General features: G+C 44.6%; 1 pseudogene across 1 annotated transcript; it reads right to left on the bottom strand.

Annotated features, from left to right (window-relative positions):
* Nucleotides 1–3,360: 3,360 nt before the first annotated feature.
* On the bottom strand, nt 3,361–5,260 carry Gapdh-ps1 (glyceraldehyde-3-phosphate dehydrogenase, pseudogene 1; annotated as a pseudogene). Its single transcript, NR_003722.1, is given in 2 exon segments — nt 3,361–4,655; nt 5,103–5,260. The product of NR_003722.1 is annotated as a glyceraldehyde-3-phosphate dehydrogenase, pseudogene 1 (transcript).
* Nucleotides 5,261–25,312: the final 20,052 nt, after the last annotated feature.

Below are 25,312 nucleotides of genomic sequence, written 5' to 3'. Positions count from 1 at the left end.
ACTGTTCATGATGCTCAAGAAGGCAGGAATACAAAGGCTGTAAGAGTCAGAGGTGATGGATAATTCTGATGCACATACGAACTTACACAGACTAGGGCAGCACACACATGACTTCCACAGGTTCAAGCCACACGTGGTCCCATTACTGGGAAGACACAGGTCTGAGTCCCACTCCTAACCAAAAACTACTGCAACTGATACCCACTGGCAAAGAGACATCAGTTCACTCCAGTGGAGTTTTACTCGGTGAATCTACCACATTCCAGGGCAGGGCCCTTGCCCAGGAGTGAAAAGCAAAAGGACTTGATGTGGACTCTTTCCTTGTTTTGCATTTTTTGTCTTACTGGTCCTTTATTGGTTTGTGGACTCTTTCCTTGTTTTGCATTTTTTGTCTTACTGGTCCTTTGTTGGTTTGTTCTGGTTTTTGTTTTTGTATTATTTGTGTTATGGGGAATTTTTGTTTCTTGTTTTGTGTTTCTTTCATTTGTTGTTGTTGTTGTTCGGGTTTTTCTGAAGACATGCATACATACACACACACACACACACACACACACACACACACACAGAGAGAGAGAGAGAGAGAGAGAGAGAGAGAGAGAGAGAGAGAGAGAGAGAGAGAGAGAGAGATGGATAAAGAGAGAGAACATAAAGTTGAATGTTGGATGTCTGGGGAGGCCGGGAGGATCTGGGAGGAGTTCAGGGAGGGGAAATGATCATAACATATTACATGAAAACAATTTTAATTAAACAAAGCATTTTTAAAATCTTGGAATGACTTAGAGTATAACAAAGCTTCCCAAGGATTTACACACTATCTAATTATTGCAACATCTACCTTTACATCCTTCTCTTGAGGGAAAAACCTCGCCCAGTGTGTAAGCAGGTCCTAGCTTTACACTTTCTGAAACACTCATCAGCTAAGGCCCTTCCTTCCCCTCTCTCTGACGTTACCATTTGGACAGTAAATGTCAGAGTCACTCTCAGCGTGCTTCAAATCTCTGGCTCTCTCAGACGGCGGGCGTTCGCTGTGTCATCTTGTGAGTCTAACGTCTACACTGTAGCCAGACAGAATTCATGCTCGGTAGCTGGTAATGAAGGCATTGCAACCAGGCATGCAGTATGATATTTAGAGTATGGAAAGTGGGCTTGAGAGATGGTTCAGTAGTTAATAGTACTGGCTGCTTTTCCGGAGGACTTGAGTTTAATTCCCAGCACCCATATGGGGGCTCACACCAGTTACAATGGATCCCATTCCTCCATGAATAGTGCGTACACACAGTGCACAGATAGATATGCCGGCAAAACACCCATACACTTAAAATAAATAAATATTAAAGCGACAAAGATTCTGAAAATTACATTAACAGTCACCGCAGCTTCTGCTTCAAAGGAAGCATTACTGTGAGATAATTCACTGTTGCTCAAGTCTAAACACAAGAGATTAATTGCATTCGATCTCAGAATGGCATACTCGGTTTAAATTAAGTATGCAATTTAATGTTACTAAACATTAATTATTACTTGTTTTAGGCCTGAACGCTTCTTCTTTAAGGCAGGATCTCTTCAGATGTCTCATGACAGGGCTTCTGGCTACAGAGAATGGAGTTTCCTGAGGAAGGTGAGGTCCTGGGAGAGAACACACATTCACGCAAAGAAATAAAAACAACAACTGTGGTGGTTTGACTGGGAATGGCCCCCACAGACTCATGTACTTGAATGTTTGTCCTATAGGGAGTGGCACTGTTAGGAGGTGTGGTCTTATTGGAGTGCATATGGCCTTGTTGAAGGAAGTGTGTCACTGAGGGTGGGCTTCAAGGTCTCAGATGCTGAAGCCCAGTTTCAGTGGCACACGGTGCTACCTTCAGATCAAGACAGAGAACTTTCAGCTCCTTCTCCAGCACCGTGTCTGCCCGCTGATCTGGGCAGCGTGAGTCCAAGTCAGTGGAACATATCCACAAAGGCAAGGCTTCTGCCTCATGTGTGTGAGGTACGGCTTCAGTTTAGGAACCATTAAATTAACCCCTTGCTTTTCTGTGACCAGATGCATTTTATACTAAGCATGCTCAGCAGAGAGGCATGGCAGTTGGCGAGAGGCGAAGGCCGTGTGTCCAGTTCTATGAAGCTCACATCCCTGGAGCTGTAAATACAACATGGAAAATGATCTTGCTCGTGGGCTTCAGGTAACATCACAGAGAAGGTTCTCACAGGCTGGGGCCTAGAGACATATCCTGCCGCAGCAGGAGCCCCAGCCTTGGGCAGTGCAAGGTGATTTATGACATCAGCGTCCTAACAGTGTCTCGTTCCCACCTCCCAGGGGAAGGCGTTAGAATCCTAGCATCTCAGATGAGATGGGTCCTGAGCAGTCGCCCCTGGACCTGGAAGAAAGAGTCCCGGCTGAAGAAAGGCAGACTCAAAGGCCACTCAGAGATGCCCTGGTGACCCTGTGGCCATGCAGAGCTTCGTCCCCTCCTTTTCTTCCTCAGATGACAGACTTACCCTGACTACAGACCAAAAGAAAGGGAAATTTTCTCAGATATTACTGCTTTATGTTTTAACGACCAGATTACACCTGCTGGTTCCCCGAAAAAAGTCAAACTTCTGGGGTGCTTTTGAGAGGTTCCTTTGAGTGACAGCTCTCATCCTACAGGGACCTTTTCTCGATTTTTTTTTTTTTTTTAATCTTTTCTCTGGATCTACTGTGGATGTCTGGCTAAATTCCTCCATATAGACTATGACATTTGATGGAAGTTTAAGTTTGATAATTAGGTAATTTCTCTCCCGTTAAATAATTTCCTTTCCCTTCCTTTTAAAATTAATACATACCTTTAAAACTAATGACATCTATACTGAGTAGCTGAACTGATGGTTAGCTGCATAGTTTTTCAATTTTATGCAGAAGGCTGCCACCTCGTGGCTGCTGTGAAAACTGCTACTAAGACCCCCTCTCTCCCCAAGCACACGCAAACACACACACACACACACACACACACACACACACACACACACACACACACACACACACACACACACACCTGTTTAGGGAGGGACTCTGGCCTATTAAATTAATAAATTCCAATATCGTCTTTTTTTGAAAATGTATTTTACATGCCCTTCTTCCCTTCCACAAGTAAACGTATATAGATTTCCTCAAGTTTCAGTACAGAGACCCTGTTCCATGTGGGCCTGGAAGTCACAGCTAGTGGCTCAGTTGTCTTTTACTCATTCCTATAATTTTCCCTGTATTTTAAAACGTGGACTGCATAGACTGCCTCCATTGGAATTCCTGGGGAACATAGTAAAATTGAAGATTTCTAGGGTTCTCTCCGAGACTTGAGACATGGAATCTCTGAAGAAAGGCCCTGAGGTTGGCATTTTATTTTATTTTATTTTTTAATTTTTGGGGGTACAGTGAACTTTATTGATGGCAATAAAAAGAAAAGAGAGGGATCCCTAGGGCCCTCCTGTTATTACGGGGGTCTGGGATAGAATTGTGAAAGAGATGCTCAGTATTGGGGACTGAGTTGGGATGGGGACTCCTCAGCAACTGAGGGCCTCTCTCTTGCTCTCAGTATCCTTGCTGGGCTGAGGTGGGTGGTCCATGGTTTCTTACTCCTTGGGGGGGGTCATGTAGGCCATAAGTTCCACCACACTGTTGCTGTAACCGTATTCATTGTCATACCAGGAAATGAGCTTTACAAAGTTGTCATTGAGAGCAATGCCAGCCCCAAGGTAAAAGAGTGGGAGTTTCGTTGAAGTCATAGGAGACAACCTGGTTCTCAGTGTAGCCCACGATGCCCTTTAGTGGGCCCTTGGACACCTACTTCACCACTTTCTTGATGTCATCACACTTGGCTGGTTTCTCCATGCAGCATGTCAGATCCACAATGGATACACTGGATGTAGGAACACAGAAGGCCATGCCAGTGAGCTTCCCGTTCATCTCTGGGATGACCTTGTCCACAGCCTTGGCAGCACCAGTGGATGCAGGGATGATGTTCTTGACTGCCCCACGGCCATCACACCACAACTTTCCAGAGGGGCCATCCACAGTCTTCTGAGTGGCAGTGATGGCATAGACTGTGGTCATGAGTCCTTCCACGATGCCAAAGTTGTCATGGATGACCTTGGCCAGGAGGGCTAAGCAGTTGGTGGTGCAGGATGCATTGCTGACAATCTTGAGGGAGTTGTCATATTTCTCATGGTTCACACCCATCACAAACATGGGGGCATCAGCTGAAGGGGCAGAGATGATGACCCTTTTGGCCCACCCTTCAATGAGCCCCAGCCTTCTCCATGGTGGTGAAGATGCCAGTAGACTCCATGACATACTCAGCATCAGCGTCACCCCATTTGATGTTAGCGGGATCTCGCTCCTGGAAGATGGTGATGGACTTCCCATTGATGACAAGTTTCCCATTCTCAGCCTTGACTGTGCCGTTGAACTTGCCATGGGTAGAGTCATACTGGAACATGCAGACCATGTAGTTGAGGTCAATGAAGGGGTCGTTGATGGCAACAATCTCCACTTTGCCAGTTGCAGAGGAGAAGGCAGCCCTGGTAACCAGGCACCCAATAAGGCCAAATCCATTCACACCAACCTTTACCATCTTGTCTATGGGATGAGGCTAGCACTGAAGGAGAAGATGCTGCTGTCTCTGGAATAGGGAGGAATAGAGAGCTGAGGTTGGCATTTTAAACAACCTCCCAGGTGATTTATCACTCACATTAGCATTCTGACATCGCTGTGTTCCCATCTACTAGGGGGAGACATTAGAGTCCTAATGTGCAAAGTGGGTTGAACAGTGAGCAGTTGCCCCTTGGACTTGGAAGGGAGAGAGTCCAAGCTAGATAAGGCATTCTCGAAGACTACTGCAAACCCAGACATTTGCTGCTTCAGCAAGTGAACACCATGACAGACCATGGTGACCCACTGGCTCTAACCAAACTCTCTAAACAGTAAGTCATTCTCTACCAAGAGAGTGGCCACTATCGAGGGACATCTTGTCCTACACAGGAAGCAGAAGATGGCAAGCAAAGCCAGAAGAACAGGTAACCCCCTCCTCTCATCCAGGCCACCTCCTACCTCCTAACTGATTTCCTACCTTAGAAACTGCAGTCCTATAGTTAGAGTCAAGGGCTAGTGCCCAGGCCTGTTTGGGAAGGGGACAGGGTTGGGGAAGAGGCCGGCTTCCGGTCTGCCTCCCTGCTAACCAGCTATGTGGGCATGCTCAGAATGTCAGTGAAGCATGGTGATCCGTACTTAGCTTTGCCCCGAGTCTAAAGTTCTGTAATTCCAATTTGAGCTTTAGCTAGAGAAAAGGTCGTGACCTCACAAATCCTGTGTTCTAAACTTAAGACTCTGTTTGTCAGTAACTCTTGGATGTCACAATAAGAAATGAGATCCTTTGCCTCATATTTGGGCAAAATAAAACCCAGCTGGGTTGAAAGACCTCCATTCTCCTCCTCCACGGTCCCATGACCTCACCTCATGATCCCCATCCAACTCCGTTGTGCATCCAGCTCAGTAGATATCAGACTCCACCCCTATCCTAGCTGGGCCCTGGTGTCTGGACCTTTTCCTATTCGAGCTCCCATTCTGAAGAGTACCTAGGCGGTTATGAGAGTGTGTCTAGACTGAGTCTTCACCCAGAGCTTTCTTCCTGTTCCTCTAAGGTCAAAGTGTGGCTCCTCTATGATTCCATCATCCCTGCACATCGCACTCAGTTCTTGACGAGAGGCATTAGGACTATCTTGTTTTGTCTGCGGCCTTAGATACAACACCTGGGTCTGCCACCTAATGAATATTTAGGACGAGGTTCCTTGACTGAATGATACTGACACTAGCAATGAAATAGCCTGACTTTTCCAGAACAGGACTTTAGTAAAAGCAAGTACGAGTTCATAAAACATTTGTAAATAAAGCTGTAATACAAAACGTATTTCATATTTCATACACACACACACTCAAACACACACAAGCACATACACTCAAGCACACACATACACTCAGTTCTTTACTGCACATAGTAGGCTAGCCATTTTGAAGATATTCATCTAAGAAAAGTCATCCCTCCATACTTCATTGACTCCATTCAAAGCATTAACTATCATTATGGTATGACATCCATTTATTGGAATGTGGAGAACAGACCATTAGTCGGCAGATAGCGTGGTTGTTTCTCAAGACCAGTATGTTTTCTAGTTATTTGAAATGCTAATTATTGGATCTTATGTGCTTTAATTATGATTATAACAGGCAAATATCCCTCACAGAGATTTATAACTTAAGAAATCTTTATTCATGATGGACATCCGTCTGTTCCCCACATTGTCCTTGACTATATGCACACCCTTTCTTTTTCCTTTTATTCAATTTACATCTCTATCGCTGCCCCACTTCCGGTCACCTTCATCCACAATCCTTCTCCCCTTTCCACCCTCCCCTTTTCCTCTGGGTTAGTGGTGCCCACCCTGGGCATGCTCCCACCCTGTCACACCAAATCTCTTCAGGGTTAGACACTTTCTCTCCCACTGAGGCCAGACAAGGCAGCCCAGCTATAAGGACATATCCCATGTACAGGCAACGGCTTTTGGGATAGCCCGGCCAGTTGTTCGGGACCCACATGAAGACCAAGTTGCACATCTGCTACACATGTGTGAGGAGGTAGGGGCTAGATTCAGTCCAAAACATAAATCCTTTTACATCCTCCCTTCTCTCTGTATGAAGCTGAAGAAGCCATTGTGTAGGAGTTAGTGGGAAATGCCTGATGAATGTGGACTGAAATGCTGGGGTTTCTAAAGGCAAAAGTTAACAAACGCATTTAAATTTCTCTGTGGAAATCACAGGCAGAGTGGGGAGATAATCCCTCAACACAAAAAGAGAGAAAATGACATCAAGACTCCAAGCACATGGGACCCATGGGCACATGTATCCTTTTTGTCCTTTGTCTTTCTCCTTTCTCCTCCAATGAGAGCCAGGCAATAGACTCTGGCTTAGCTATGGCAGTGGTCCCAGTGTCTGTCTGTCTCCTTCTTGACAAGGGTCCTGTGCAGTCTGTAATCCTGGATTTCAATGTTAGACCTCCAGCCAACAGCCGCCCAGAATGGATCAGTGTTTACACGAATGATGCTGACACTTAAAAATTAGGAGCCATTCCTTAAATAGAAGTCGCCGAATTTCCTTGGAAAATCAAAATAGTCAAAGGTGCCAACCCCATAATGTTACATCAAGACTGTTGTTCTCACCCTAGGCCTATGGGTGCCTGTATCTTTACATAAGTGGCTTCCTTTGTAGACCCATTCACTGAAAACATCCTACAGAGAAGAGATTCGAAGGTTGACTACACTGCCAAAAATACCCATAACCCTTCCTGATTAAGAATGCTCTAGTCGTATTTTCTATCCTGGACATTGTTAATGTTTTTTTTTTTCTTTCTCATGTTGCCCAAACTGTCCTTGAGCTTGCTATGTAGCTGGGCCTAACCTTAAGCTTCTGACTCTCTGCCTTCCACTTCCAGAATGCAGAGTTGATTACAGGTGTACGCCTCACACCAACCATGCTTTCTCTCTCAGAAGCAATACACACACTTCCATTTTCTGTTTGGCTTCTGACTTTCCCGGACTTAAGACTCACTTGCCTATAATCACATATCTATCAAAATGAGGAAAAGGTAGCAGGGTAATAGCTTAGTCACGAAGAACTCCTCCCTTACGTTCAAAGCCCCAGGCTCAACATAGATTGCAGGGCAAAGTGTATGTGCAAAACGGGAAAACCAAAGCCAAAGAGCCCCGGAATCCTGTGGCAGCAGACACACTTACCCACACGGTATCACCTGTCCCTAACTCAACAGGAGCTGTGTCCAGCCTCCTGACCATGGATCACTGCGAGTGACTGTAACTGTTCCTGGTCCATGCATGGCTGTCTGAACCTGGAGCCCACCATTGAACTCCAGGAGACTTCTCCAGCTAGCCAATGTCATCCCCTGCAGCCGAGAGGGCAGAGGTTACTAGTGCTTCAGAGTCTTTGGAACTCTTGGCTCTTAAAGTATCCGCAGGAAGCTGGGGACGGTGACTCACGTTTTTCATTCCAGCACTTGGGAGACAGATGCAGGCAGATTTCTGTGGGAACAAGACCAGCTTCATGTACATAGCGAGTCCCAGGCCAAATGGGGTTACATAGTGATGTGAAAACTACATCCCCGGGAACCAGAGAGAGATCAGTATGTCCACTTCTGTTCCTCCTCTTCAGGAAGGAAACCAGGGCGCCAGCTACAAGCAGCTGTCTGGAATGCGAGCATGAGGGCACACTGGCAGAGTAGGTTGGGACAGTGCCCATCCTTGCAGGGAGTGACACTCCCTCTCCCAACCCTGACCACAGGTTCTCAGAGTGGCCCTTCTGAGAAAAGAGCAGCGGTGAGCCTCACTCTGCAAAGGAAGCAGGTGGAGACCTGACTTGAGTTCATCCAAATACTCAGAAATCCCTCTCTCTTCCACAGAGGGAATGTCTGGGAGTTCTCCAGCAAGTACTTAACTAGTTTGACCTAACAAGTGTTAGTTATTGCATCAGTGTGTTAATGGAACGAGTCCAGACCTTTGAAGTAACTAGAATTTCTCATAGACAATCTCCCAGCCTTCAAGCTAACATGAAGCGAGTTCCTGCATGCACTTGTATATTACAAGGAAGCTGGGCATTTTGTGGCAGCAAATGCTTTAATTTAAGTCATTTTTTTAAAAAAATTATAATGCTGTAAAAATTAGCTTCTTTTTTTTGGTATGTAGTTCTATGAATTTTAACACACGTATGATTTGTATAACCGCCTTTAGGAATCAGCTCCATCACTCAAAATAGCTCCTCCGTGCCCTTTGAAATGGTCTCAGAAATAATTAGAGTGGTGTACACATAAATCGAAAGCCACAGGGATATTTACAAAATGAATTATGCATTTTATTTCCAGGGCATTAGGATGAAATTTCTCCGTGTGCGAGCGTGTTCCGTTCCAGTTGGGGGATATAAATTGTCACGAAATAACGTTCCAGTTCAGCACCACGCACTGCGTGTGGTAAGCTGAAGGCTAATCTTTCTGTTCTTATTTTCGTTTATTTAAAACACGTACATTTAATTCAAATATTTTCAAAGTACATAGGCTTAGGAAGAAGAAACAAGGCAAGGTGGACAGTGGCTCGTTCGTGTTTCCTTGAGAGATGTCCAGGAATTTGACAGAATCAGAGAATCTCGAGTCTCGGATGAAACTTGGTAAGAAGTCATGAGCACCTCCCTACCTTAAGTTTCTTTTCATGGGCTTTTCGCTCTCCACCTGTGGGAATGGCTCATAGCACAGGCACAGGCACAGGCCAGCTCGCACAGGCATACACCTCCAAGTAGCTTGGCACTGTTGGGGTACACTCACTGTGATTTTCACATATCGATGGGCCTCCATTTCTCTGTGTGATGGATGGCATTCGCTTTCAAATCCTTGTTTCAATTTAAGCGTGCTTACCTGAAGTTACACTTTGTTAGTTCTTGGGTCAGAAATTATTGAATTTTGGGGAAACAGCCGACTCGGAGTCTTCTCTGTCCCCATTTCCATGTAGGAGAGATAGAAGTATCAGGAAGGCTTAGACCCTGTCCGAAGAGGCACATTTAACCGCTTAAATATGTTGTCCCCATTATTCACAAGGCAGTTCTGAGTCACCTTTGCCTTGAAGATGGAGCATATTTTTACAGTAAAGTTAGGGCACACTCCATAAAAGTTTTATGACTCATTTATTGGGGAAGAGCCATATATTTCAGGATGAAGAAGTAAGTTCTAGATATTTAGCAGGAGAGGGAGGAATCCCTGTGCCAACCAATACTGTGTTCTATATTTCATTTCTGCCTTTAATGCTTTTTTAAATCCTGAGAGATTACAGTTTATTTAAAATGTCACACTTTGCAAGCCACCCATTACCTACGGAGAACACCCCAAGAGCACGGCCATCGCTCTCGTTTATTGCTGTACAGTAGTTACAGACTCTCTGTCGCAAAACCCTGACTCCTTAACATACTGAAGAGCATGAGAGAGAGCCGCTCAATAGGCGGTTACAGAGTCGTCTATCCATCCATTCCCCCTGTGTTCAGGGGGAGCAGCTCAAGAGCATGGTAGTTGGAAAGACCTCAGTCTTAGCATTTGGTCCTCAGGAATCTGCCAATGCCTGAAGGAATCCTGAGTTCAGGACAAGAAAAAGGTGAAAGCAGGCTGACCTGTACCTTGGCCCCAACTTTTTTGTTTTGCTTTGTTTTGTTTTTTTGTTTTTTGTTTTTTGAACTCGGAGTTTTTTAAAACATAATAGCAAAAGCACACCAATTACTTAAAGTTTGCAAGCACATTCCTGTCAACATGAATCACCTGTTCACTTCTGCATACAATGAAACATTTAAAAGACAATTTAATCCCTGAATAAGATTCGATAAAAACAGAAGGTACTATTAGAGGGCTTTAGAGGAATGGTTGGGCGCGTACATGCGTGCCTGCCTGCATACGTGCGGGCGAGCCTGAGTACGTGCATGGGTACGTGCGTGGGTACGTGCGTGCCTGTGTGTAAAATAGTATTCAATCTTGAAAACAAAAGAAATTCTCTCCATACTGCAGCACAAATGAGTCTTGAAGATGCTATGTTAAGAGAAATAAGCCCACCGTGGAAAAACAAGCATTATGTGGCCAGATAGTTACATAAATACCTAAAGAGGTTAAATGCATAGAAATGCACAGTAGAATGATTTTTGCCAAGAGCTGGGGACTGTTGGGGAGAGGCTAATATGGGATTGTCTAATGGGTATAGAATTGTAGTTTTGTAAAATGAAAATGTTACGGAGAACCTGCACAGCAATATAAATACACATAACAAAAACTCTACACTTTAAAGGGGGATTTAAAAAAAAAAACAAATGAATGTGCGTGAGTGCTTTTACCTGCATGTATGTGTGTGTACCATGTGCATGCAGTGTCCTCGGTGGTCAGAAGAGGGTGACAAGTCTAATGCCTCAGAGACACCCTGTGGGAACTGAACCTGGGTCCTCTGCAAGAGCAGCAAATGTTCTTAACCGCTGAGCCATCTCTCCAGCCCTAGACGGTAAATTTCATATAGTATTTTTCTTTAACCAAATTTTTAAAATCTGTTAGTTTTTAGTGACGATGATGAGAAATAATTAAATCCTGATCTAAAGGGTATGAATGCAGGTAATTTTACCATCCACAATGTCGCCAGGATGTGTTTTATACCCCTACAAGTCAACATGGTTGAGTATTCAAAGATAAGGTACCACAATAAAACCCAGGAATTGGAGGCATCGATCTAAAAGCAATCTGTGACCTAAAGATTGCCTGGAGCCAGCTCTCTCTGGGAAACTTAACGGTTTGCATGCGTGGGGTTGAGGTACATGATCCAAGTTGGTGAGGTCTTCATGTGTGGGGGGAGGGACAGTCTGGGTTTTTAGTGATGAAGAATACTGGTAGTCCTCAGTGGCAAATTACAGAGGATTCATGTCTCACATCTCATTGCCTGGCTTTATGCCGTGCAGTAACAATTTGCTCACCAAAAGCCTGATGAAACATAGCTGTGTAGCGAAGAGGAACACTATTATCAAAAACACATTCCTCCGCTGTCATGCAAGGGTTCGGATTTAACTATTGTTTCTAACAAGTGAAGGAGCTGTTTGGAAAGAATTAAGGAAACCACGGCTCTAGCTTGAATTCCAGCAAGCCCCTTACAAAGCTACTACCTTCCAGGATGCTCCCCACAGCAAGGCCCCTTCTGCAGACGCATGGCTTAGCCGACTCTGTGGGGCGATGATACACGTCGCTGCAGTAGAGTAGCCTCTCTATAGGCTCCTCTGATTAACTTTCCTAATAGATTCTACCAGCCCTACCTTGACTTGTTCTAGTCTGGCTCTAATGAAGGCAAAGAGTCTTCAGAGACCACTTGCCATCCTGGAACTGGGCCTTGGAGCTGTGGCATAGGCCTGTGAGGCAGATGTGTGGTAAATACCACTGTCACCACAGCCAAGCACACAGCACATTTTCCAGTGGAAATACTATGCTGGAGACAGAATATTACTTAGCAGTGGGTGGGCAACTCACTCCTAACAGCTCAGTTCCTCCCTGTCAGGCACCCTGTGAAAACTGGCTTCTGCTGCAGCTGTGGGAGAAAGCAGCCCTCCAGTAGCTGCTGGGAGCAGACAGTGGGGGAAGCAAAGAGAGTCTCTTGGGGAACCACTGTTTGTGGTTTGACAGTATAAACAGCAGAAAACAAAACCCCTGGGTCCATGAGCACAGACTCTCTGTATACGGCTTTCTCATCTGCATGGACTTGCTTATTCCCCCTTCTAACTACTTAAGGGTGCTTTTGTCTGTAGATGTAACGACACCGAGGCGTCTCCATCTTAAGAAATGTTTGTCAAGTATGTGCCTGTCACCATCTGAGAGCCTTTTACTTCTTCCTAGTGGGTTGTTCATATGACACCTGTAAGTGACCCAATCTGGGGCCGGGTGTTTTTATTTTTCCAGAATGAGTGCTCACAAGAGGAAGCCACAGCAATGTGCTGTCTTCTTGCCTCGAGGTCCCTTTTCAGCCTGGCCCATCCCTGCTAGCACCTGTCATAAAACGCAGCATCTGTGTTTCCTCACCTAGACAAGGCCTCAGATGACAGGGGACTCCGGCAAAGGCTTGACTACATGCCGCATGTCATATGCCAAAACATGTAAAGATTATAACACTCCGGAAACAGGCCCTTTGTCCACTGGGTCTCTGCACCATGCTTTTTGCATAAGAAACTCATTAAAATCATCGTATTGGCCTGTCTGGAGCTTCGGATGTACTGTAAAGCAGTCTTCATGGCAAACGGTAGTGGCATAAATGACAATGGTCTACCATGGCTCATGTATTTGAGCATCCCCAGTTGATGGAGTGGCTTGGGTTATGACACTTAAAGATAGGTTTTGCTAGGAGCAGCGCATCCCTGATGGCAGGCTTTGAGAATTTATCGTCCCGCCCTACTTCCAACCTCATTCGTCGTAGCCTTTTGTGGAAAGCTGTGAGCCTGCTCTCTACTTCTGTTTAATTCTGTGCAGCCTATGAGGGCCATTAGAAGAGGGAGTTCTGTCTGTGCCTAGGACTGTGGAAAACTGAGAAGCAACCACAAGATGGAGCTGGTACTCAGGAGAAGTTCAAGTTAATGAGGGCTGGAAGACGCTGTGTTCCAACATCCAGGGCAGAAAACTGACATCTCACTGAAAGATAAAGACAATATTTTAGGAAGATGTATGCTCCAAACTTTTCATAAAGTCAAAGTGTTCTTCATAAAAGATTCCAAATTTACTCTTTAACGATCTAGCAATTCCCTTCTGGGAAAATAACACACAAAAAAGCTATGACACGAGAAATACCTTCCTCAGAGACTCTGCCTGTACCAAAGTAGCTTCCTTGTCTTTTTCTTTAGCTTCAAAATGTCCATTCTTCCATATTTTCAGTGGCAGTGCCATGATATAAAAGAGAAATGCATTTGCTTACTTATTTACAGACTTCTATGCCCTCTGTGTTTCATTTTTAAAACAATTGAACAGCATTTGGTGTTTCCCATCAGTGCACCTTTACTGTCGGGACTCTTACCTCTCAATCTAAACTAAAACACTCTCCCTGCCCTATTGGACCTTACTGGGGCGTAGCTGCAAGATCTTGGCAACGTAAGATTAATAGATAGCCTAAGGTGTTCCAAGCTCTTAGGAAATCCGGAAGAGGCCACTGGAAGATGAGTCAAAATGTATCTCAGTTGGTGGAGTTGCTCCGGCTATGACACTTAAAGGCAGGGGCTTTGCTAGGAGTAGCACACGGTCCAAGACCACAATATAGGTTATGGTCAGGTGAACATGGATCCTGGGGCATGGGGAGTGCACAGAGCAGGCCGGCTGCTCCTTCCACCACAGTATGCAGCCTGCGTGTCACTAACGCAAACCCAGAGCATCCTGTTGAGAAATGGAAACCTAAAAATAGACCTGCAAAGAGTACAGTACCATGCCCTTGGCTTGAAAAATCTGCCCAGCACTGTGACAAAAAATAAAAAGCCTTTCCTATGAAGACTGTGTTCACAAAGGCCATATTTCATCTTCATACCGACTCCAAGGAAAAGCATGCTCAGAAAATGTGCGTCTTGGCTGTCCTTCAAACTGTAAGATTATTGCATTTGGCTCTGGTTGTTCTGGACATTAGATATCTGTGTAAAGTTTCTGAAATCCCTCAAACAAAATGTTAAAGGTCACAGATTAGATTAATAGCAACATTTAAGCAAATCAGCTATTACAGTATATATTGATGTTTGATGATATTTGGCAAGGATTCAAGGACAAGGGGGAAGGTGGCGGCTTTCGATATTTCCTACAGTTCATGCTTTAGAATTTCCTTTAATAAATGATGACGTTTCTAAGACAATTTGGCTCAGAGGGCCCACCAAGTATATATGTGTTTAATTTTTAGCAGTTAAATCCAAATGTCATTGTCTGTAATTGTAATAAATTATTAGTTATAATAGTATTTGTAGCAGCAAAGAATGTCAAAGGAAATTCATAGTGTGCATTTTGTATGTATTTCAAGGCTAGATCTTAAATTGGTTGTTTTTAAAGACTTTATAGACTTGTGTAACTTTTTAAGAACAGTTGCCTCCAATTAAATAACAAATACTTCTCAGAGACTCTTTCAGGTTCAATGTTCCTTCAGTGTACTGCAAAGTCTGGAGAAATGGACTTCGTTAAGAAGCCCGGAACCCCTGAAAGGATGCTTGAAATGGTATTTAATACCCGCGAAGAGAGGACCAACCATTGGTTTAAAGTTTCACTGTAAAGATTGGTAGCTAACACTGATTACAGGTCTCATTCAAACCGAGAATAATAAACACGGGATGAAGGGAGAATAAGGCTCTGAATTGCTCTTGATCTCAAAGTTATTCCTATTGATCAGCCTGGAAATCGCAGCGCTAATCGTAGGTAAGAAATCCAAATGCTTTAGAAAGTCGTTAGCCCTGTGAGTGCAGGAGACCCATTCTTTGTACTCGTATAGTATTTTATTGAGGAAAGCCTTCCAACAACTGTGTATTTAAGGTAAATTCTAGGGTTGACCCAAGTCGGGTGAGATTCCCTTTCAACTCTTCTTGGTAACTCACAAAGGCCCATTTATGTGCTCCTTCTAATTCAGCAAACGTGTTCTGAACACTTACTCTAGGCCTGGCACACAAGAGAAACAAATAGCACCCCAGCCTTCAGTGGGGTAATTATTGACCTCGCTCTGGCTTTCTCTAATAAGCTCAAAAGTAGTGCCTCCTGCAACATAGTAAGTTTGCACTTTAGATCGACTTTTCCAGAACATTCTGGCAAAGTTTCGAGAACAAAATCATAAGGAAGAAATACATTAAAAGAATGCAAAGTCACTCCAAAAATCACAAGGGAAACTTTCAGCAGATTCTGAATTGCAAGCGTTTTCACTTTCCGTTAACTCCCATCGAGACCCAACGTACCCCATCACACATAGAGCTTCCACTCTTTTAAATTCATTTGCAGGCCATTAGTAGTCCCTCAGAAGTTGATCACTCCTGTTTTAATTTAAACAGCGGCGCATAAGCTTCTTACGGATGAAAATAAAAGGAGTGGAAAACTCTTACAAATGTATTGGCCAAGAAACGAGTCAGTGCGAGAGTTTGCCAGATGGGGGAAGCAGAGAGCGCTTGCCATGACAGCTGAGGACCTCAAGACCAGGTGGTTGCCAGGAAACCTTCAGGGCACCTGAGAACGGAGGACGCGCCATCTGTCAAGGCAAAGTTAGCTGAATGGAAGAGCTGGCAGTAGGACGCACAAGCCAGAAGAAACAAGCAAAGGAGACAAGAAAAATGAATGCAACGCGGAAAGAAGCCACAAAACCCTGACTGTAAATAGGTCACCTCCAAAAGAAAGGACTTAATTGCTCGCACTTTGTATTTCTCAAGTGTAAAGCAAATATAGTGATGTTAGCACTTCACAGAATGATCATCACAAGGCTATGCCACGATGCACGTAAAGCGATCAGTGCACTGCCCATTGGGGTCACAAAGAGGAGGGAACAAACACAAGGAGCTGTTATTGTTTCCTGCTGCAGTTGCTGAGGTGCCGACAAAGCGAAGCTGAAGGCCAGCATCAGAGAAGAAAAGCCAACAGAAACCCATAGCCGTCGTACACTCCATACGTGGAGACAGCGAAGGGACAACGGGAGCTCTACTGGTGAACAATCTGATGGCTCTCTGTAGCTCAAAGTCGGTCTCCTAGGAAGATCCATCAACCTCTCCTCTGCCTAAAAGATAACCTGCCATGAATCCTGTCACTTAACTGAGGTGGAAAGCAACGCTTGTGTTCTTTCAAAACGAGAGCAGTTGTCTGGCCGGCTTGGCTTCAGAGCAAGAGCGGGAATCCCGGAAGGGGCGCCTGTACAGTGGCAGAGTAAGGCGCCCCCTTGAGGTTGTTATCTTGTTTGCCAAACCAGTTCTTGAGAGTCATTTGGAGGGTTTTGTTTGTTTGTTTTTATCAATGCTGATGACCCATTTGTTTATAAAACTGTGGAGTGGATACCTCCTGTTCTTGGAGAGGATGGTAATGTTCCCATAGGCCTAAACACAGCCTGCATTCTGCAAGGGGCTAAGTGCTCTGCTTCACAGTGGGGACTTCAGACTTAGACTAAGCTCTTGAATTCAAGATGGTGGTGGTGGGGAACTGAGGAGGAGTGTAAACTCTTGTTTGTAAACTGAACACACACACATGCACACACACACACACACACACACACACACACACACACACACACACTATACCACTGAAGAATCTAGACATTGGGGAGAACTCTTTCTGGGGTGCAGGGATAGCAGCTTTCTCTGACCTGTTGTTCCCCGGTGAAGTCTTCCTGAGGTAGAAGATAAGCCAGCTCACTTTAGAAGCTGGGAGATAAGAGGTTTATTTGCATGAAGAAGACTCATGAACAGCATGGGACTGAGGCTTGCATAGATCTAAGAGTCTGCTGTGGAATGTGAATGTTTCTGGACCTGCAGGGGCTTGGGGGACTTACACTGCAAACCTAGTTGTTTAAACACACCCATGACTCCTCCACTCTTACTGTAACGTCAAACATGAAACCAGCTCTTAGTAGGGGTCTCATTAAGTATCACGGTTACCCATTTCTAATAAGAGGCGCAGTCACATAAATTCACAGAAACCTCAAGGGTCCCCCATCCATTTCACTCCTCTGTTGATGCCACCAAGTGCTACCTACTAATTCTGCTTCCAGACAGACTAGCCCAGCTGCTTCAAACCACTTGACCCAGTGTGTGACGTTTCCATCTGGGAGACAGTTGGATCTGCCTTCCAGTCTCGACCCTGATCCTCACTCCTTACAGAGAAGCCTGCGAGTCCTTCTTAAAATATCAATTAAGCCTATTGATTTCCCTGCCCGTATCTCAGTGATCTCAGGATGAAGACTGGAGTGGCATTAGCCAGGCGTGGTGACTCATGACTCTAATCCCCAGAGGCAGGAAGATTGCAAGCTTGGCCTACATAGTAGGATATCTTCTCAAAGTATTCTAGAAGGAAAAGACTGAAGGGGCCTACAAGATGAATTGGAAGCTAAAGGTGCTTGCTGTCAAGCAGGAAGACTCAGGTTGAATCCCAGGGACCCACATGATGGAAGGATTTCCCAATTTCACATGTATGCCGTAGTGCCCCTCTCATCTCCTGTGAATAAATGAATATAATAAAAAGTTTTACTGAAATATTCAACAGCACACACAGCCAAAACTGTACTTAGTGGGCTGCGGAGAACTCGGTGAGAGCCTGACCCCTGGAAAGAGCTATCCAGAAAACCCCATGAGACAGTTGAGCGGGCATTCAAGTTGTGAGCATCTGTGTAGGCGGGAAAAAAAAAAGCACGGTAAATTGGGCAGAGAACACACACCTCTATAATCCCATTCCTTCAGATGCTGAGGCAGGGGGTTAACAAGTTAAAATCTATTCTGAGCTGTATAGCAAGATACTAGAAGCATCGAGGAGGAGGGAGTAGAGGGTAGAGTAGGAGAGAAGGTGACAGATTTGGGGAAAGGGTTGCTCTAAGGAGATCCAGTAGAAGAGTGGACTTCCTGCTCCTACTGGCAAGATGGCAGTAATGGACATTTCATGTGGGTGTCAGAGCCCAGTGACAAGGCATCACAATCCACCAGTAGCATCCTCAACCAGGCGAATGAAGCAACTTCATTACAAACCAAAGGAGGAGCCCCAGTTACCTTACATTGAAAAATAACAAGAACCGAGAATTGTACGGTCTACGCCCTAGAGTGGCTTGTCTTTTCCCAAGCGCCTGCTAAGGGAGCAGCTTCACACCAGTCACCTCCCATGCTTAGTTACGATCATGCTATAATTATGCTCTTTACTTTTGATATATGAAAATCAAGGCTCAAAGGGTTGCCGAATGTCAAGTAACTAATAAGCCGCGAAAAAAAATTCATTTTTTTATATAGAAAAGGGATATGTGCGCTACACGGTTCAGGGTCAGGGAGCATGTAAAGCAAGCAAGGCATTTGTCTATTCTCTGCCCCCCCACCATGATGATCACAGAGCTCCCTACAGGGCGAGCCTGTTTTGTTCATAGCCGCCTCAGCAGCATACCAAGTAGTGTCTGACCACGGCAGACTTTAAGCGGGGATTTTTTTTTTACATAAATGGAAGAAATAAAGGTTGACAGCTGTTTTATTACTCAGTATTCTGATTCGGAGATTTACAAAAGTTGGAAAGATCAGTGCGGATACCCTTATGTCCATAGATTTTGGTGTTGGATAGATTTCTTATTCTCTCCACTTCCAAGTGCTGCTACGAAAATACAACTTTGCCTTATTCAACCAGAGGTTTCCATTAGCAACAAGAATTAATTAAATTATGAGTCATCGGCAGATGACACTAATGCAGATTATCCCCCACGATTTTTTTCCTAATTATAAAAAGTAATACAGTAAAAGACACATGCTAGAGCTATTGATTTTAAAAAGCAAGGCATGTGCCATTGTGAGAAGACTTTGTTGGTGGCGAAAACAACATGCAGAGTAGATCTTGGTATGTTTTTCTCCCGGGGGTGACAACAATACTGGGCAGAGTTTATGTGTACCTTATACCTGCTGTGTGTATTGTCTCGTTTAACTACTTTAACAGCACCATATGGTTCTATTATGTCCTCAATTAATCAGTATTATTTCTCCCATATTCTGCTTTGAGCCAATCTGGAACTTAGAGAAATGTTACAACATGCAAATGTGCGCATGCACATATCCCTCAGGCGTGTGTGTGTGTGTGTGTGTGTGTGTGTGTGTGTGTGTGTATGTGTGTGTGTTCTACATTTTCTTCTGTATCTGTGTATATTGAGAACCTTGAGGTTCCATTAATACTACACCCGCATTCCTAAACCATGGAGTTTCGTCTGTCTTTCTACCTGTACCATTTCCTGTACCAGTTCCTGGCTCCAAGTGTCCTCAATATTTTTGCTTATGGAGTTGGCCCTGTAGTAACAAATCTCTTTCCAGTTGCCTCCACTGTTCTCCTCCCAGTAGGGAAATCCTATTCCCCCCTTTAGTCTCTATAGAACACAGCCTTCTGTCTCCCTGGTAAGCTCTGGTGCCTGATGTCAGCATGGAGACCCTGCTTCCATTGTCCCAAGACTTCTCTAAATACCTTGGGATGAGACCACACCCTCATCAACACAAACCAACACCTTCCCAGGACCACTTCCTCACAGTTCAGTATCGGCCATCAGAAGCAGGTCAGAGCTGGACCTGGTGGCACAGGCATGTGATTCCAGCTACCATTAAGTTCAAGGTCCACTTGGGCTATAGCCTGAGTTGAAAACCAGCCTAAGCATCTTAATGAGGGGATGTCTCAAAATAAAAAGTAAAAAGAAGACTGGGGTCTAACTCAGTGGTGGCCTGCCTGTCTAGCATGCAGGAGGCCCTGAGTTGAATGCTTAGTACAGAACGGAAGGGGAAAAGGGCAGCAGAGTCTGTGGCTGCAGAGGTTAAACCCAGACCAAGGCCAGCAGGTTACCATCTTTGGATATCCCTGAAAAAGGACAAGGCAGTTAGATCAAAGGCATGGATGGCCTTGTAGCCTGCCATTTGTCTGAGAATGAGGAATAAAAGGTGAAAGAAAAAAATGGAGTGGTATTTTGCTCATTGAGCTGTAGTGTGTGTGTGTGTGTGTGTGTGTGTGTGTGTGTGAGAGAGAGAGAGAGAGAGAGAGAGAGAGAGAGAGAGAGAGAGAACAAACTTATAGACCCAGGACTCACATTGTAGAAAGAGAAAGTCAACTCTTGAAAGTTGTCTTCTGACCTCCACACTTGCACCGTGCCCTCCAAACACACACACGCACGCACGCACGCACGCACGCACGCACTCACGCACAGACACGCACACAGAGATAGATGAATACATGAAATTTAATAAGAATGTAAAGGAAACGGAACAGGGAGGAAGCTTTTTCTGAACTGAGCTACAAGCAGGGAAGTCACCACTGATGTTACAAGACTGTCGCCAGCTAATACCCAGCTGCCCCATAACTGCTGGGAAATGCAAACAGCTCAGCGTTCAACAGCTTCTGTTTTCTCCGTGTCTCAAAGCAGCAGAGCAGAGTCTCCAAAGACAAAGGCTGTGAGAGAGAAACACTCACTGCAGCCCAGGCTGGGGGGAACTCAGCACAGGCTTGCGTTTTGAGTTTCCTTTTGTGGTGTTAGCAAATAGATCCAAATACCCGAACCTCTGTGCCCATCACTTGTGGTGTCTGTGAAATCCCACACCAGTCTCCAGCTCGGCAGATCTTGCATTCTCTCTTTTCTGAATTTTCCTTGACTGCGTGGCTTCCAAATGAAAACAAAAGGCGTCTTTAAAAAGAACTGACACCTGCTTCCCTCCAAATGTGTTGTTCATCAGCTCCTCGGTCCTGGTTCGCTCACGTTGGCTCACGTTGCGGAAGGAGAACCAGCTTCCGCTCTCTCCCCAGCAGGTTTGCCTAAGGCTCCTAAGTTAAAAGTTTGTGCAGCTCTCCTATTGTTCTCTTTTCTGATCACTTCACTCTTCCTTTATCCTGACTCGAATTTTCCTTTAACTGACTTTTACGTCACTGCCTTTCTCTTTCATGACTTGCTGAGATCCTCCACATCCTCACTTCGCCTCACTTTCCTCCTAAGTGCTTGGTCAAATGAGGTGCGTTTTGGTATGTGTGGATCTCTGGAAAGGAGAATCCCTTTAGGCCCGCGTTGCCTCCGCTCCCTTCTACAGGAGATAACAACTCCCGATTCTTGCCGCAGGTCTCTTCCATCCGCCCACAGTGAAACAGTCTCCCTCAGAATCCCACCAGATTTCGGATCCACTCAGGGGACACGACGAAAAACCCAAACCCCGCTGTAATAAGACTGCACATGTCCAGGCACAGTCAGAATTTTATTATTAAACACAATGCTGGAACAACCATCTCTCTGCCCATTTCAGGCTTATATATAAGGTGCTTAATTACCAGGTAGGGCAGAAGAATGCATATTTGAGGAAGCGCACTGGTGAGTGGTCAAGAACTCATTTAACTACAGGCTGAAGCCCTCGGGTAGAGAATCTAACAACTCTTGGCACAGAAAGATGGTTGAGAAACTGGTCTGTGGAAGACTGATAATGCGAAAGAGTAAGTAAGCGGCTTCCCTGGCCGCCAGAGGTGCCTTGCCACTACTATGACATTTACTGTAGCCTTATTATGTACACACTATCACCTTTACACTTTACATTACTTTGCCTACTTTCCAGATGGAAAAACCAGGTGAATTGATTATTGCCCCCCCCTCCGTGGTCCTTTCCAGAAAGGACCCCATTTGACATATTTGAAGGGATGCAACTTGCCCCCATCTGCAATGTGTGTTCCTAGGACGGACACATCATCCAAAGAGGTGGTAAATCTTTATGAGCTTTGACATATGGACCTGGGGAACACTCTAGAAGGATGGTAGCCTAAAATCTAAGACTTCCTTTCATTCTGCTTAGAGAAAAACCATTTCAAGTAAGAAATGTTACTGCCCCAACCGAAGAGTTCTAGAGACTTGAGAGATGTGAGCGAACAAAACACTTCATTCATTTCTGCACCTGGTGTCTTTTAAATCAGTTTGGATCCATGGTTTTAGGAGCTAAAATGCCCTTATCTTCGTTTTATCTAAATTGAGATTCTGTCCCTCTGTAATTTTTTATGAGTCTTGTAGATCGGGCCTTACTCACAGAAGTTCTTCACCCCAGCAGCAATCAGCACACACATGTAGAAATCCACCCAAGTTTGGGGACAGAACCACCATGGACCCGTATGCATTTGCTTTATCCCCAACCCTTTCTCATTCAACTCCTAAAATCCTGGGAATCCCCGTGAAGTGGCATGGGGATTGGCTAAGTGGCGGGCAGCCCTAGGTGACTTCTGATTCCCCTATCCCCTCAGCCTCTGGGAGAGAAGGAAAGCTGAGGTATAAGATTGACAACGCCAATGATTTAATCAACGTGCCCAGGTAATAAAGTTTCCAATAAGGTTAAAAACGGACAGATTTAGGAAACAGCCCATGGAGCCTTCTACAGGGTGAGTGAGTGCCCAGATAAGACCAGATGTGACATAATCGTAGCTGACATTTTGTGATGGTCGTTCCCAGTTGTCAGCTGACTAGATCTGGAATGAACTACGGTCCAGAAATCAACCTGTTTGCTTACAAAACCTTTTTTTATAAAAGGTGGATTTATTTTTTTTTTAATGTATGAGTGTTCTACCTGCATGTACACCTATGTGCCAGAAGAGGGCATTAGATCACACTATAGATGGTTGTGAGCCACCATGTAGTTGCAGAGGATTGAACTCGGGACCTCTGGAAGAGCAGCCAGTGCTGCTCTCAACTGCTGAGCCATCTCTCCAGCCCCAACCCTTTTTTTCTCTTTTCCAGTTTTATTTATTTTTTATTGTACAAGGATGAGTGTTTTGCTTGCATGGATGTGAGTGTATGCAGTGACCTGGGTGGCCAGAAGAGGGCAGTCAATCTCCAGACTTGGAGTAACAGTTTGTCGTGAGCTATCATGTCGGTGCTGGGAACTGAACTTTGATTCTGTTGGAGATAAATGTGTTCCATTGAGTTTGAGTAGCTACCCTAGCAAATGAATTGCCCTGAGAGGGGACCCAGGTTGAAATCCTAAGTTTAGGAAGCAGTGTGAAGGGACAGAGCACTCGGCCTGCGGGATCTGATATTAGGACGATATTATGGGGATTAAGTAAACTGTGGTGCATCCAGCTGGTATCCACTGCAGCACGGCTTGCTTGCTCTGTAAGAGAGAACCACCCCACACACATCTGTTAGTATAACTGATACCGGTTGTTAGAATATATGTGGAAAAAAATCAGATTTTGTTTTGTTTTGTTTTTACTTAATCACTGGGAAACAGAAGCTAGGTCCACAAGCTGTTGGTAATCCAACTCTGAAGGTGAAAACGTCTTGTAATTCGTAAAATGTTGGGAAGAGTACTCAGAAATGTTTTACTTTAGCATCAGGGGAGTGTGGGCGGGGCGGGGGAGGGGCGGCCCTATGCTTTGCAACCCTGAACATTTAAAACACATTTACAAAGCCACCTTCAAATAATCAAAATATTTCCAAGGAAATTAACTGCATACCAAGAACAAAGTTTGTGTGTATGTATAGAAATACAAAAGTATGCAGCACCTAAAAAACATAAAGTTCAGAATTGTTGACATTACTGAGCATGCATAAGGTAAGAAAATATAGTGATGTAGAAAAATACATTGAAACTGACCTAGAATTGTACAACAATGGAACGCGTGGGCATGCTGATTAAAACGCATGTTCAAGGGCTAAGGAGAGAGCTCAGTTGATACAATGCCTACAATGCAAGCGCTCTGTCTTGTATATGCTCTTAATTAGAGGCTGTTGTATGACGTCATCCTCTCTATTACCAAAATATATGACTGAAGGGGTGGAAGAAACTATCTTAAAAAGTAAGTTCAGAGCCAGCTACATGGCTCAGGGGGTGAAGGTGCTTGCCACCAAGCCTGATAACCTGATTCAATCCCCAGGATCCACACCGTTGAAGGAGAGACAGGACATGCACGAATTGTCCTCTGACTTCACCCAGTGTGCTGTAATACGCTCCACCCCCCCCCAAAAAAAACTGGTAAGTAAGTGTAATGAAAGATTCAGTAAGTAAATTCAAAATTTTACCTAGAAAAAAGGAGGATTTTCTTGCAATTTAGAGACAGCCATTTCCAGTCCTCGTTCGTATTTTCTCCTCATGCCTGCTAGGCAGTAAGGCAGGTAAGACTACTGAAATTCAGTTTTAGCTTCCTAAAATTGGTAGAGCCCTTACACCTGTTCTACAATGCCTCATAAGTTGCTAACCTTATGCTAACCTTAAGCTAACCTTATGCTAAAAGACTTGAGCAAAGGCCACCCAGATGAGCGTCAGGGTGTCTGCCAGCCAAACATCTGCACACATAAACACGAGCCCACACATATAAAGATATATAAATAAATGTAAAATATAGGGCTGGAGAGGTGGTGCAGTTAGGAGCACTTGCTGCTCTTTCAGAGGACCCAAGTTCAAATCCAGTACCAGTGTGCTGAGCGGCTCACAACCCACCTGTAATTCCCTTTCCAGGGGATTCCGCACAGTCTTGGACTCCAAGGTCACCTACACATATATGGCATATATTTACAGACATAGACACACAAAACACTGTGTGTGTGTGTGTGTGTGTGTGTGTGTGTGTGTCTTTAAGGAGAATACTTCAATTTAGCTCAAGAAAATAATCTGAGTTTTAAGTAACAGTAGCTGAATGAAAAGAATAAAAAAAAAACTAAAAAAAAAGAAAACTACTAAACTTTTTTTTATTTCAAAACTAACACTCAGTGTAAGCAGAAAGTTTCCAGACTGAAAAGCGGCAATGCCCATTGTCCTACTGTTTCCGTTGGTAACTTTGGATGTGCGGTATGGAAAGAGGGAACACATTTTGGGGTCTCCTTTTTCATATTCTCCTCTGAGAATACTCCCCTCTGAGTTTTAACTCTTTCCATCTGTTGTGAGAGGATCTTGCTCTATAGCTCAGGCTGATCTCCAACTAATAACCCTCCCCTCTCTGCTTCCCAAGAGTTGGAATTACAGACCTGTATCACCATACCCAAACACACACACACACACACACACACACACACACACACACACACA

The sequence above is a fragment of the Rattus norvegicus genome, chromosome 3 (assembly GCF_021556685.1).
Source record: "Rattus norvegicus strain SHRSP/BbbUtx chromosome 3, alternate assembly SHRSP_T2T, whole genome shotgun sequence".
NCBI classification, from domain to species: domain Eukaryota; kingdom Metazoa; phylum Chordata; class Mammalia; order Rodentia; family Muridae; genus Rattus; species Rattus norvegicus.
This window is presented reverse-complemented; position numbering and strand designations above follow the sequence as displayed.